Source organism: Myodes glareolus, chromosome 3 (assembly GCF_982192425.1).
Source record: "Myodes glareolus chromosome 3, mMyoGla1.1, whole genome shotgun sequence".
Taxonomy (NCBI): Eukaryota; Metazoa; Chordata; class Mammalia; order Rodentia; family Cricetidae; genus Myodes; species Myodes glareolus.
This window is the reverse complement of record NC_142028.1, coordinates 5,765,189-5,777,171: the sequence shown is the minus strand read 5'-3', so window position 1 is coordinate 5,777,171 and position 11,983 is coordinate 5,765,189.

Below are 11,983 nucleotides of genomic sequence, written 5' to 3'. Positions count from 1 at the left end.
TATATGTCTGCTGCCTATGGAGATCATTCACATTCTCCAAGTAGATTTATCTTTCTGTGTACATGTATGTTGTACACCATGTATATGTCTGCTACCTACGGAGGTCAGAAAATGCAGCCACAGGTGGATATAAACTGTGGAGTTTATAACTTCACTCAGATCCTCTGGAAGGGCAGCTAGAGCTCTTAATTGCTGGGTGTCTCTCCAGCCTTGCATTCTTAAAGGTCTATATGTGCCTTAAAACATCTCTCCAAGCAAAGCCCGACTGGCAGTGGTAGGCCACTTAAATAAGGATTGAGAGTGTTTGTAGTGACCGGTGTCACATCAGGACACCCCTTAAAATGTGTCCTTAGAGCAATAGTGATCATTTATCAGTTTCCTCGTTTAGGTCTTTCAGGAACGTGGGGGCAGCTCAGTTGGGTGGTACTGACACCAGCAATGGCGGGGTCACCTGTGGCCAGGGCTAACAGCACGTGCTTGCCTGCTGTGGCTTGAGTAGCTGGGGCTCTACATGACTCTCCTTGTGGCTGTGAGGAGATCAGTTCGGCTCACAGTTTCAGAGGATGCAGTCCACCATGGAGGGGAGGGTGTGGCTCAGGGAGGGGCTCTGCTGTGTCGCAGGAAGAGAGGCTGCTCACACATGGCAATCAGACAAGTGTAACCAGAGGCCTTTCTGTCCCACCTGGCCCTACAGTCGTTTCTAAACAATTATTCAGCAACGTAATAGTAATTATAAATGTTTGGTCAATGGCTCAGGCTTATTACTAGCTAGTTCTTACATTTATATTAACCCATCTATTAATCTATGTATTGCCACGCGGCCATGGCCTTACCTCATTTTCTACATGTCTTGTGTCCTAAGCAACTGGCTGGCATCCTCCAGACTCCACCCTTCTTCTCCTATATCTCTGCTTGGATCTCCCACATGACTCTATCCTGCTTTGCCATAGGCCAAAAAAGCTTTATTTATCAACCAATTAGAACAACAGATATTCTCAACACTCAGGATCCCACAGCAGACCGGAAGTGGGGTGAGATTATAGAATCTCAAAGTTCACCCCAATGACCTACTTGCTCCAGTGAGGCTCCACCTTGTAAAGGTCCTACAGCATTCAAGCATAGTGCTATTAGCTGGCGACCAAGCATTCAAACACGTGAGCCTGGGAGGGACATGTCACATCTCAACAACGACAATCCTCCACTGGTGTCCCCAGTGTGATCTTGACCACGACCACCCTCCACTGGTGTCCCCAGCATGATCTCGACCACGACAATCCTCCACTGGTCTCCCCAATGTGGAGGTTGCACAGTTGCTGGACTTGTTAATGGCATCTGGGATTCCAGAGAGTTTGAGAAACAGGTCCAGAGAGAGAAGGCCAGGCTGCAACCAGCTTACCTTTAATGAAGTCATATTTTGTGGTGATATCTCGTTTGTACTCCAACAAATAAAGCTTGTCTGAAGATCAGAGGGCGGAGCTAGCAACTAGTTAACCATAGAGGTCTGGAGGTCTGTACAGACAAACAGGAAGTGATATGGCTGGTGGAGAGAGAAGAATACAAGGAGACAGGGTTGAGCCCTTTTTTGGCTGAGGAGTTAGCAAGGTAATAGTTGGCTGTGGCTGCTCCTTTGCCTCTCTGATCTTTCAGAATTTGCCCCATGTCTGACTGGGTTTATTTTAATAAGACCAATTAGGACTCGTGCAACAATGTCTGGCCCAGTAGTTACAAAGGTCTGCCCTGGGGGAAGTAGAGAACACAGGCCTCCCAAGCCATGCCTGCTACAGTGTCAAAATTCCTATTATTTGAGATGGTGTAAGAGGGTATACACTGACAGAAACTTTCTGGCAAAATATTACCAACGTTAACATATTTTATATAGTTTTGTATTGTTTCAACTTTAGTGATGGACATCTTATTTCAGAATAAGCAATGCTGATGTAAAATTACTTCAATTCAAAATTCCAGACTAATAATAAATGAAGTATTTCTTCAGTCCTGCTAACTTGCAGAGGCTAACGACTCCTAGCATCCTGTCCACACTACAGCACAGCGTGTTCAGCATGAAGCAATTCTCCTGGAAGCAGAGGCGATCACACACCTTACGATTGTCACAGAGAGATCTACTTTAACTGATCCCCACCAGGGCAGCATCCCGTGGCTCCGTTTGAAATAGCCTCTGCATGAGTGATATGTCCATTCTGCCCAGGGTCATTCGGAGCTATTTAAAAATTCAAAGTCCAGTAACATTGGATAAATGATCTCCATTCCTAGAATTAAGAGTCACTCAGAGTTCTAATACATGATTCCTAGTGTGTGGATGAGCCCACTTCTTCCTACCAAAATGCCTGCCACCCCAAAGACTCTAAACAACCAAGACCCAAAACAAATGGGATAGGAGACAGGGAAACTGAGCAGGACATGGGAAGAAAAAGGAGAGCTTCACTGTAGAGTGATGTGGGAGGTCCTTCTGTATATGTGTTGCTTCTATTGGTTAACGAATAAAGCTGTTTCAGCCAATGACTTAGCACAGTAAAGACAGGCAGGAAACTCAGAGATTAGATAAAGAATAGGTGGGGTCAGTGAGATGCCATGTAGCTGCCAAAGGACAAAGATGCCAGAACATTACCAGTAAGCCACAGCCTTGTGGCAATACATAGATAAATAGAAATGGGTTAATTGAAGATATAAGAGGTAGGAATACACCTAAGCCATTGCCCAAACAGAGTTGTAATTAATATAGTTTCTGTGTGGTTATTATTATTCGGGTTTGGGCAGCTGGGAAGCAAAAGCACAGTCTCCGTTTACAGCAGAGTCTGGCTGAGGCCCATGGCTAAGAATCAAGAGTTCCAGGACAGGTAACATTTGCTGGGGAAGCTGCCTGTGTAAAGACGGCATGCCTTTATACAGAGATGTTTCTGAATAAGCATCTGTGAACCATGCTTGAGTTCCAAGTGGCATGAACCTGGTGTGTCTGTGACCTTACTCCTTTCCCACAAGTGAAGCTGCAATTCTGTGAGACTCGCACAAGCAGCAGATAAGCTTTGGTGTGCAATGAAGACACCTCCCCCTTCTGTGTGCCACAGATGAGGGTTCCATCTTGTCAGCTGCAGCCCATCCAAGGTCCCCGAGGAGCCATCTGTGATCTCATTCATGTCCCTCAGAAGGAAGCCATTTGAGATGTCAGAACCTACCAAAAACCCCACAAAACTTATAAAGATACTTAAACACAATTCACTTGTTTATGTGTGTGTGTGTGTGTGTGTGTGTCTCTGTGTGTGTGCCATAGCACATGTGTGGAGTTCAGGGAACACATAGCACATGTGTGAGAGGAAGCTCTCTTCATCATGGGGGTCCTTGAGTGTCACATGACTTGGGAGCAAGCACATGTACTTCTGAGTCATCTTCTCTTAATTTTGTGCTTCTAAAAAGTTATTTATGGATTTACCTGTCCATTCATATATTTACAGAGGGTTGCACACATGTGCAGGTGTGGAATTCAGAGGACAGCTCGCAGGAATTGTCTCTTCTTCTACCGTGCGGGTTCTAGGATAAAACTTGGCTCTTCAAACTCAAAGGCAAGCATTTTTACCCACATTGCCCACACCCAGGACTCTCCTGAGATGCCAGACCCATGCCCATGCCCACACCCATACTTGGTTATGCTTTATCCTCTCCCTGTGCTTTGCCATTAACCCTGTGGTTTACTCTGTATAAAATCTCTTCCTAACTGGGACTGGGGAGATGGTTCAGCAGGTAAGACTGTGTACTGCTCTTGAAGAGGACCTGAGTTTGGTTCTCAGGACCCACTCCAGGTGGCTCACAACCATCTGTAACTACACATCCAGGGGATAATCTGAAACCCTTTTCTGGACTCTGTGGGTGCCTCATTCACATGCGTGCACATACACATGCACATATGCACACTCGCACACGTATCACATGCACAGGCACACATACCCTCTTCCTAACCGCCTGCAGGCCTACTTCACGCTGGCTCATCTGGAGAGTCTCCTTTGTGGAAGAGCAAGAATCCTGGTGTACCAAGTGAGATCTCTGGAATTCCTCACGTCACTGCAGGCCACTGTGGTGGTGTGGCTTCCGCCGCTGGCACTGTAACCTTGAGTTTTCCGCTTTTCCGATGAAGAAGGATTTTCTTTTCCCATGGCATCTTTTCCACGGCCGCGACTTTAACCTTCACTTGGGTATTTACATCTTATGTGAAGGACGTCTAGTCCTGCATATGAGGATTCTGCTGCAGGTACAACCCTTATCTGCTTTATGGATGATTAAGCCTCTTCTGTTGGTCACATGTCTAATTATTTTGCTTTCTTGCTAAGTCACCCTGCTTATTATTCCAAGCAGGAAGTTCCCACGCCTTGTCCACAGCCCCTCCTTTCCATTCTTCAGTGGGATGAATGAATCACAGTATTTAAAAAACTTTAAATAGCTCAGATGTTCAACTATTGGTGATTTGTTGTCGTTGAATGTGGTATATTGACTCCCTTACAATGGATGATAAAGTATCTGGTTTTCCAACATCGTCCCTCATTTCCTCCCTTTCATAAAATGACATCACTGTTCGAGTCCCGTGCTCATGTCATTACAGTTAACCACAGCGCCATAGTGCTAAGTGCTGCAAGGGAGTGGGGTCGAAGTCAGAGGGTGGAGGCCAGAGGTTTGGACAACAAAGTTGCCCACAAAGTGCAGCTGGGGTCAGCCTTCTGTCGCCATCTGCTTTGAGCTAAACGCTTCTCTCCAAAATTGCCCCTCAGAGGAAACTGTAGATACACAATGCTTTCTCCAGGGCTGCTGAAATGAAAGTTTGTGATATTATAAATGAGGTTGCGTGGAAGAAAGTGGTTGCTCTAAAGAAAAGAAAAATTACTAATTCGGTGTGGGGAAAGAGTCCTAGGTTGATAAGAGGACAAAGCGCTGAGGAAATGCCCAGCAGTTTAGAACACTTGCTGCATTCTGCCGGCTGCCCTGGCAAAGGACCCAGGTTGGGTTCCCAGCACTCAGATGGTGGCTCATAACCACCTGTAACTCCAATTCTGGGGGATCTGAGGTCCTCTTCTGTCCTTCTCAGTGGACAAGAAAAACAGGCTAATTTAAGTTAAAAAGAAAAAAAAAGCTAACCAGAAACAAGCATAACCTAAGGTCAATCATAACTAATAATAAATCTCTGTGTCATGATTTGGGAGCTGGTTGGTGGCCCAGAAGGAAAAGCCTGCTGCATTAGGCAACCTTGAGAAGAGCCCTGTGCCATAGGCAGGACTGCAGACAGAGCTGATGCTAGCGGCTACTGCTGGGCTCACAGCACAATTGTGCCACCTAGACTTAGCTTACTCGAGAGGACACTCATTTCTGATCTGTGGGAGCCAGTTATTTGGGCTTATATTTCAAGTCTTTGCAACTCAGTCATAACTTGAACAGTCCAAGTGTCATTAGAAAAGGCCATATATCCCCTCGTCAAAATCTACCACCTTCATTCGGACGGTGTCCGACAGGGGTGATGGCTACTCTTGCCAACTTGCTTGCATCTGGAATTAACCAAAACCCAAGGGGCTAGGCATGCCTGTAAAGAATTTTTTTCTTAATTAAATCATTTGAAGTAGGAAGACCCACATTTAATTAGGATCTTCAGAGGTGGGAAAATACACCTTTAATCCATCTTTTTAGGTGGAAAGATCCACCTTTAGTCTGGGCCACACCTTCTGTGGCCGGTATAAAGGAGATGAGAGACAGAAGCTTGCTCTCTGGCGGTTTGATCTTGCTCTCACTGGCAAGTCCCTTCCTAACTGTCATTAGAGATAACTTTTTAGGGATTCCGGCAAATACAGATGACCAGCAGAGACATCCAGCTGACATCTAGTCTACACCCTTGCAGACTGAGCAACTCCTGGATTTTTGGACCTTTTGTCTATAGATAGCCATTGTTGGGTTAACTAGTCCACAGTCTGCGAACCACTCTAATTAATCCATATATGTATATGCCCACATGTACATATACTCTATAAGCCTGTGCTTCTCAACATTCTTAACACTGTGATTCTTTAATTCGGTTCCTCATGCTGCAGTGATCCCCAACCATAAAATTGTTTTTCTTGCTACTTCGTAACTGCAGCTTTGCTACTATTATGAATCATAAATATCTGTGTTTTCTGATGGTCTTAGGTGACCCCTGTGAAATGTCATTCTACCCCCAAAGGAGTCGACCCCCAGCTGGAGAACCATTGCTGTAAGCTTGATTTGTCTGGAAAACTCTAATATAATTATCAGCTGAGTGGCAGACAACTAGCCATAAGCTGTACAGAGGCCTAGAAACAGAGGCCTGGTCAGGAAGTCTTGTGGAACTAGGCAGCATGGCTCAGGGTTAGAAACAGATAACACCCGTTTCTCAAGCCAGGCCTGGTCCCACATATGGACAACAGATTCAAGTATGTTACTCACGCTTGTTCAGTATCCATCTTCCCTTTCCTCCCCTCCCCTCCCCTCCCCTCCCCTCCCCTCCCCTCCCCTCCCCTCCCCTCCCCTCCCCTCCCCTCCCCTCCCCTCCTCTCCCCTCCCCTTCCCTCTCCTTCCTCTACTCCTGTCCCCAGAGGCCGGCCTCCTCTATCCTCCCCACTTTCCCATTCACTTTCCTCCCCATAAAAATCCCTCCAGCTCTGTTGCATGGTGTCTTTCTCTCTTGTGCCGCTTTTTAAAATTACAACAGAGATGGTATCTAATTTGGCTTGTGGTTTGAGGGGATATTACCCATCACGGGGAGGGCATGGGGGTCCATGTCTGCAGCAGCAAGAGTGTGGGGTGGCTGGTTACTGCCCTGGAAGAGAGACACAGCCAGAAACAGGACAAGCTAGAACCCTCAGATCTGTTCCCCAGCGGCTGTTTGCCCTAGCAAGGCTCCATGGCCTAAATGCCTCCTAATCAACTGAAACAAGCATCAGCAGCTGGGAACACTTCCTAACACAGGAGCCTATGGGGAACATTTCACATTTAAATCAGCCCAGTGTGGGTACTGGTTTGAAGAGAGACATTGCCACTGAGCCAAAAGTGAGGTTAGATAAGCCAGTGTCTAGTGGGGCTGAAGGTTTTGTGACAGGTCTTAAGGCTCGCTCTTTCTTTCTTTCTTTCTTTCTTTCTTTCTTTCTTTTTCCTCTTGTTCTTTCTCTTCTTTCTTCTTTCTCCACATTTATTCTATCTCAACATCTCAAGACACATCTTTTTTGTTTGTTTTGTTTTGAGACAGGGTTTCTCTGTGTAGCCCTGGCTGTCCTAGAACTCACTCTGCAGACCAGGCTGATCTCAAACTCTGAGATCTGCCTGCCTCTGTCCTACCGATACCTGGCCCAACACACATCTTTTATTTTATTTTTATTTGTTTATTTATTTTTGGTTTATCAAGACAGGGTTTCTCTGTAGCGAGGGCCTCCTGCCAGTGATCACATCGGCTCTGCTTTCCCGATGACAACGGCGAGAGGACAAGCTCTACAGCAGCGTGGTCAGTGTCAGCCGACTGGAAAAGACATGGGTCTCCTTACGAGGAATTTTATTAACCTTTTCCAATAAGGTTATTAATTGTGTATTGGTGTTTTGCCTTCATGTTTGTGCACCATATTCATCCCCTGGAATGTGACCATGAGCTACCCTGTGGGTGCTGGGCATTGAACCTAGGTCCTCCAGACAAGCAGCCGGTGCTCTAACTACTGAGAAATCTCTGTAGAAAATAAAGAAAAGGCCGGGCGGTGGTGTTGCACGCCCTTAATCCCAGTACTTGAGAGGCAGAGGCAGGCAGATTTCTGTGAGGTCGAGGCCACCCTGGTCTACAAGAGCTAGTTCCAGGACAGGCCCCAAAGCTACAGAGAAACTTTGTCTCGAAGAACAAAAACAAAAAAGAAAGAAAATAAAGAAAAGCACAAGAATGAATTGAGTTAACAATTGAAGGGTAGCCATTTAAACTTGTGTTTTGAGATAGGGCCCCACTCTGTCCCGGGACTGGCCCCTTGGACTCATACCAATCCCCCTGCCTCACCCTCATGAACACAGTGATTACAACTTTGAGACATCATGTCTGGTTAATATTTGATAATAGTCACATGCTATGTTTTATATAAGTAAAATATAGATATGAATAAAACATGTACAAAAAGGTTATGTGTATTTACACAAATAATTAATGGGGCCATGTTCCTTCTACACACTGTTCTTATACTCGAGATACCCTGAATCTGTGGAGCATGGTGGTGCACACCTTTAATCCTAGCACTCAGGAGATAGGGGCAGGGGGATTCCTGTGAGCTCAAGGCCTGCCTGGTCTACACAGCCAGTTCCAAGACAAACAAGACTATATAGTCTAAGCCTGATAAGAACACTGAACAGCTCTTCCTTCTAACATTCTTATTGCAGTCTCACGTAGCCCAGGCTGGTTTCAAACTTGCTATATAGTAGAGCGGTGGTTCTCACCTTCCTGATGCTGGGACCCTTTAAAGCAGCTCCTCATGTTGTGAAGACCCCAACTATAAAATTATTTTCATTGCTACTTCATAACTGTAATTTTGCTACTGTTAAGAATTGTAACATAAGTACCTAATATGCAGGATATCTGATACACACCCACTATGAAAGGGTCGGTAACTCCCAAAGGTTGTACGTGGTGGTAGAGTGAGGACCCCAAACCTCTGATCTTCCTGCCTCCACCTCTTTTTTTTTCAGTCAAGAAGCTAAGAGTGACTGCCTCCACCTCTTGATTACTGCACCTTCACCTACTAAAACATCTCACTCAGTCAGCCCACAAGCTGATATTTTTAGATATGCTAGTGATATTTTGGCTAAGTATCTTCCATACAACATAGTTTTCTCAAGTGATAAACATCTTAAATTTCACAGTCTATCTTCAGTTATCATTATTCTACTTTTCAAAAGCATTATTTGACTCTTACACTATAATTCCATTTGCCTAACCCCCATCTTTCAGGTTTTCCTTTGTATAGATTTTACTCATATACTCGGGTGACACTGTCCCCGGGGAGACATGAACTCCTGTCTTCTGTTTCCAGATAGGGAATTGATGGTGGCCAAATTTAGTGATCGGCCTATCACTAAAGTCTAACTTGGTGAATGAATGCATTTATTAGGTTTACTTACTTACAGGAGCAGAAGAGACTTGAGGACAGCTTCATCACTAAGTCTTCCTTAGAAGGGGAGATGGCTCACAGAAACCAGAACCCTAGCTCTCACTGCATGACTTGAAGACAGCTCTACAGGTTGGAGAGTGTCTTCTAGGAAACTCTGTCTGCGTCTCTCCCAGGCAGCTTGGTGAGTGTCTGTCTCCTCGGCAGTCCTTTTGCTTATACAACCTTGGGACTAGGCATGGTCCCTGTGCAGCTGGTCAGTTTTAGAAACTTCCCAAGACTCTTGAGTTGTTAACTTCCTATGCTGGGTAGTTTTATGTCATCGTGACCCTGGCTAGAATAGTTGGAGAGGAAGGAGCGTTGCTTGAGAAAATGCCTCCTATAGACAAACCTATAGAACATCTTTTAAATTAGTGATTGATGGGGCGTGGCCCAGTTCGTTATAGGTAGTGCCATGCCTGGGCTGATGGTCCTGTAAGAAGCTAGGTTGAGCAAGCCATGGGGAGCAAGCCAATCCGCAGCGCCCCTCCATGGCCTGTGCACCAGCTCCTCCTTCCAGGTTCCTGCCCTGTGTGAGCTCCTGTCCCAACTTCCTTCAGTGATGAGCAGTGCCCTCATGGTGCTTCAACACAGCGACATCAGTCCGGTCTAGGCTACTTCTCAAGCCTTAGAAAGTGGGCCTGTCTTTTAAGTTCCTAAGTATGGGCGAGTCTGGGAGAAATTGTTACACATTAACAATAATATACAAAATGAAAGCAGCGGCTAGGAAAGGCCACACCGGTGATTCTTATCACTTGAGAACGTGGGGAAGACAGAGCAGTGGTCACAGCAGAGCGCTCAGTGAAGTCTGGGCAGGGATGAGCAGGCGATGCACAGAGGACATGTAGGGGAGTGGGGCTTCTCTGTTCACTGCCACAGAGGTGCAGACACGGGCCATTATGCCCCTTCCAAACCCACTGAGGGCACCCCACCAACGCTGAACCCTAGTGGAGACTGGACTTTGAGTCATCGGCTGGTTCAGCGGTGGTGGGATGCAGATCTCTGAGTTTGAGGCCAGTCTGGTCTACAGAGCTAGTTCCAGGACAGCCAGAGTGCACAGTACAGCCCATCATGGCTGGGAAGTTGTGGTGCATTGGTTACATTGCTTCCACAGAAAGGAGGGAGGGAGGGGGGTAATGCCTGTGCTCACCTCACCTCCTTTCTCTTTGGAACCCCAGCTCTTAGGAGTGTGACTGTCTATACTTAAGTTGAATCTATCTTTATTTAACATAATCAAGATAATCTTAGGTAATTCTAGACCTTGAGGTTGACAACCCATGGTAACCACCACAGAGGACTTTTATCTGGGAGGGGTGCAAGACTGATGAATCTAGTGCCTGGCTGTCGCAGGAAGACACTTTATCATTGAGTCACACCCTCATCCTTTACAGTGGGTAGAGAGGGCATTGCCAACGGTGGACCGAGTTATTTCTGCAGCTTTCTCATGCTGGCCCGTCTTAAATATAAACACACACAGAGACCAGTAAAGGCAGGTTCCTTTTTCTATAATGTGAAACCTGAAAGCCCCAAAAGGCTTCTTCTTAAAAGACCACACACTTCCCATTCACCCACCCAAGGCAGACTGTCCGTGAATCAGACACCCTCTTCTTGCAGTGGGGCGAGTCCCGACTGGAACAGGCATTCTTTCCGCTCTGATGCTGCCCTATGCAGGGGAGGAAACCAGGCAGCCAAGGGCCCATGGTGGTGATGGGAGGTCTCCCAGGGCAACCACTCCCCACAAAAGCAATCGACCCTGCCCCCTCTGTGAGCCATTTCCTGACTGTGCAAACAGCCCCTCCCAAGTCCTGAGTCTATCTTGGTTCCCAGGATCCTTTGGGATTTGAGTTCACTGTGTGGCCAGAAGGTCTTGAACAAAAATATATGGTCCCTGGGGTATGACTCCATGGCAGTCCCAGAAAGAGCATGGGTTATTTTAATCTGGTAATTTTCAGGCCAGTGCCAAGTGTGAAACAGTCTCTTGTCTGTCCTGTTTAAATGTGTGAGCAAATGCATAGAAATCCTAAGGTGGTGGGGACTTCAACGGCTGGGTTCTTGGCCGGATTGGGAGTGTGCCTGAGTTCCCCGTTTGAATTGCCCTCTTTTTGCCTTGGGAAGCTTTTCCTCCTCTGGCAAGCCAGCCCCACCCATCTCAGCTCCCCAACTTTCCTTTGCAGACCACAATCAAGTTTGGAAAAGATTTGATTAATTGGAGCAGGTTTGGAACAAATGAGAATTGAAGTCATGCTGGGAAAGACAATGACGAGGGAAGTGTGGAACAAAAATATCTATGGAACTAGAACAGAAATAGAAACTTTGGAGAAGAAAACATGCTGTTAAGGGAGAGAATCTCACTGGGGGAGCTCTCTCAGCGATGATAGAACCCTGAAACCCACGGGCAACTGTTGGTCGGTGGGCACGGAGTGGAAGGTGGTTCCTCGGTGTGGTAGCTACTCCCTAGCTGGCCATGCTTCTGCAAGTAACCCTAATTAAGCTTATTGGTTCACCAGGCTAGATGAACAGAATCAGCCTTTGCCTGTTGTTGGCACCCTGTCTGTTTGCCCAGGAGAAGTTTACACAACGTGTGCATATCTGAAAGTAAAAGGCTTTGCCCAGTTGACAGCAAACCCAGACATAGAATTCTAAACTAAAGCTCACTTCCCTCTCGATGTTGACAGCCTTGCCACGAATGAGGGCTCTGGAGAACCTTTGATGGTGGCACACATGCTCACACCACATCTTTGTTTGTATGCAACTGTATGTGTGTGTGTGTGTGTGTTCACTTTGTGTGTGTGTATACTTGGTGTGTGTATATA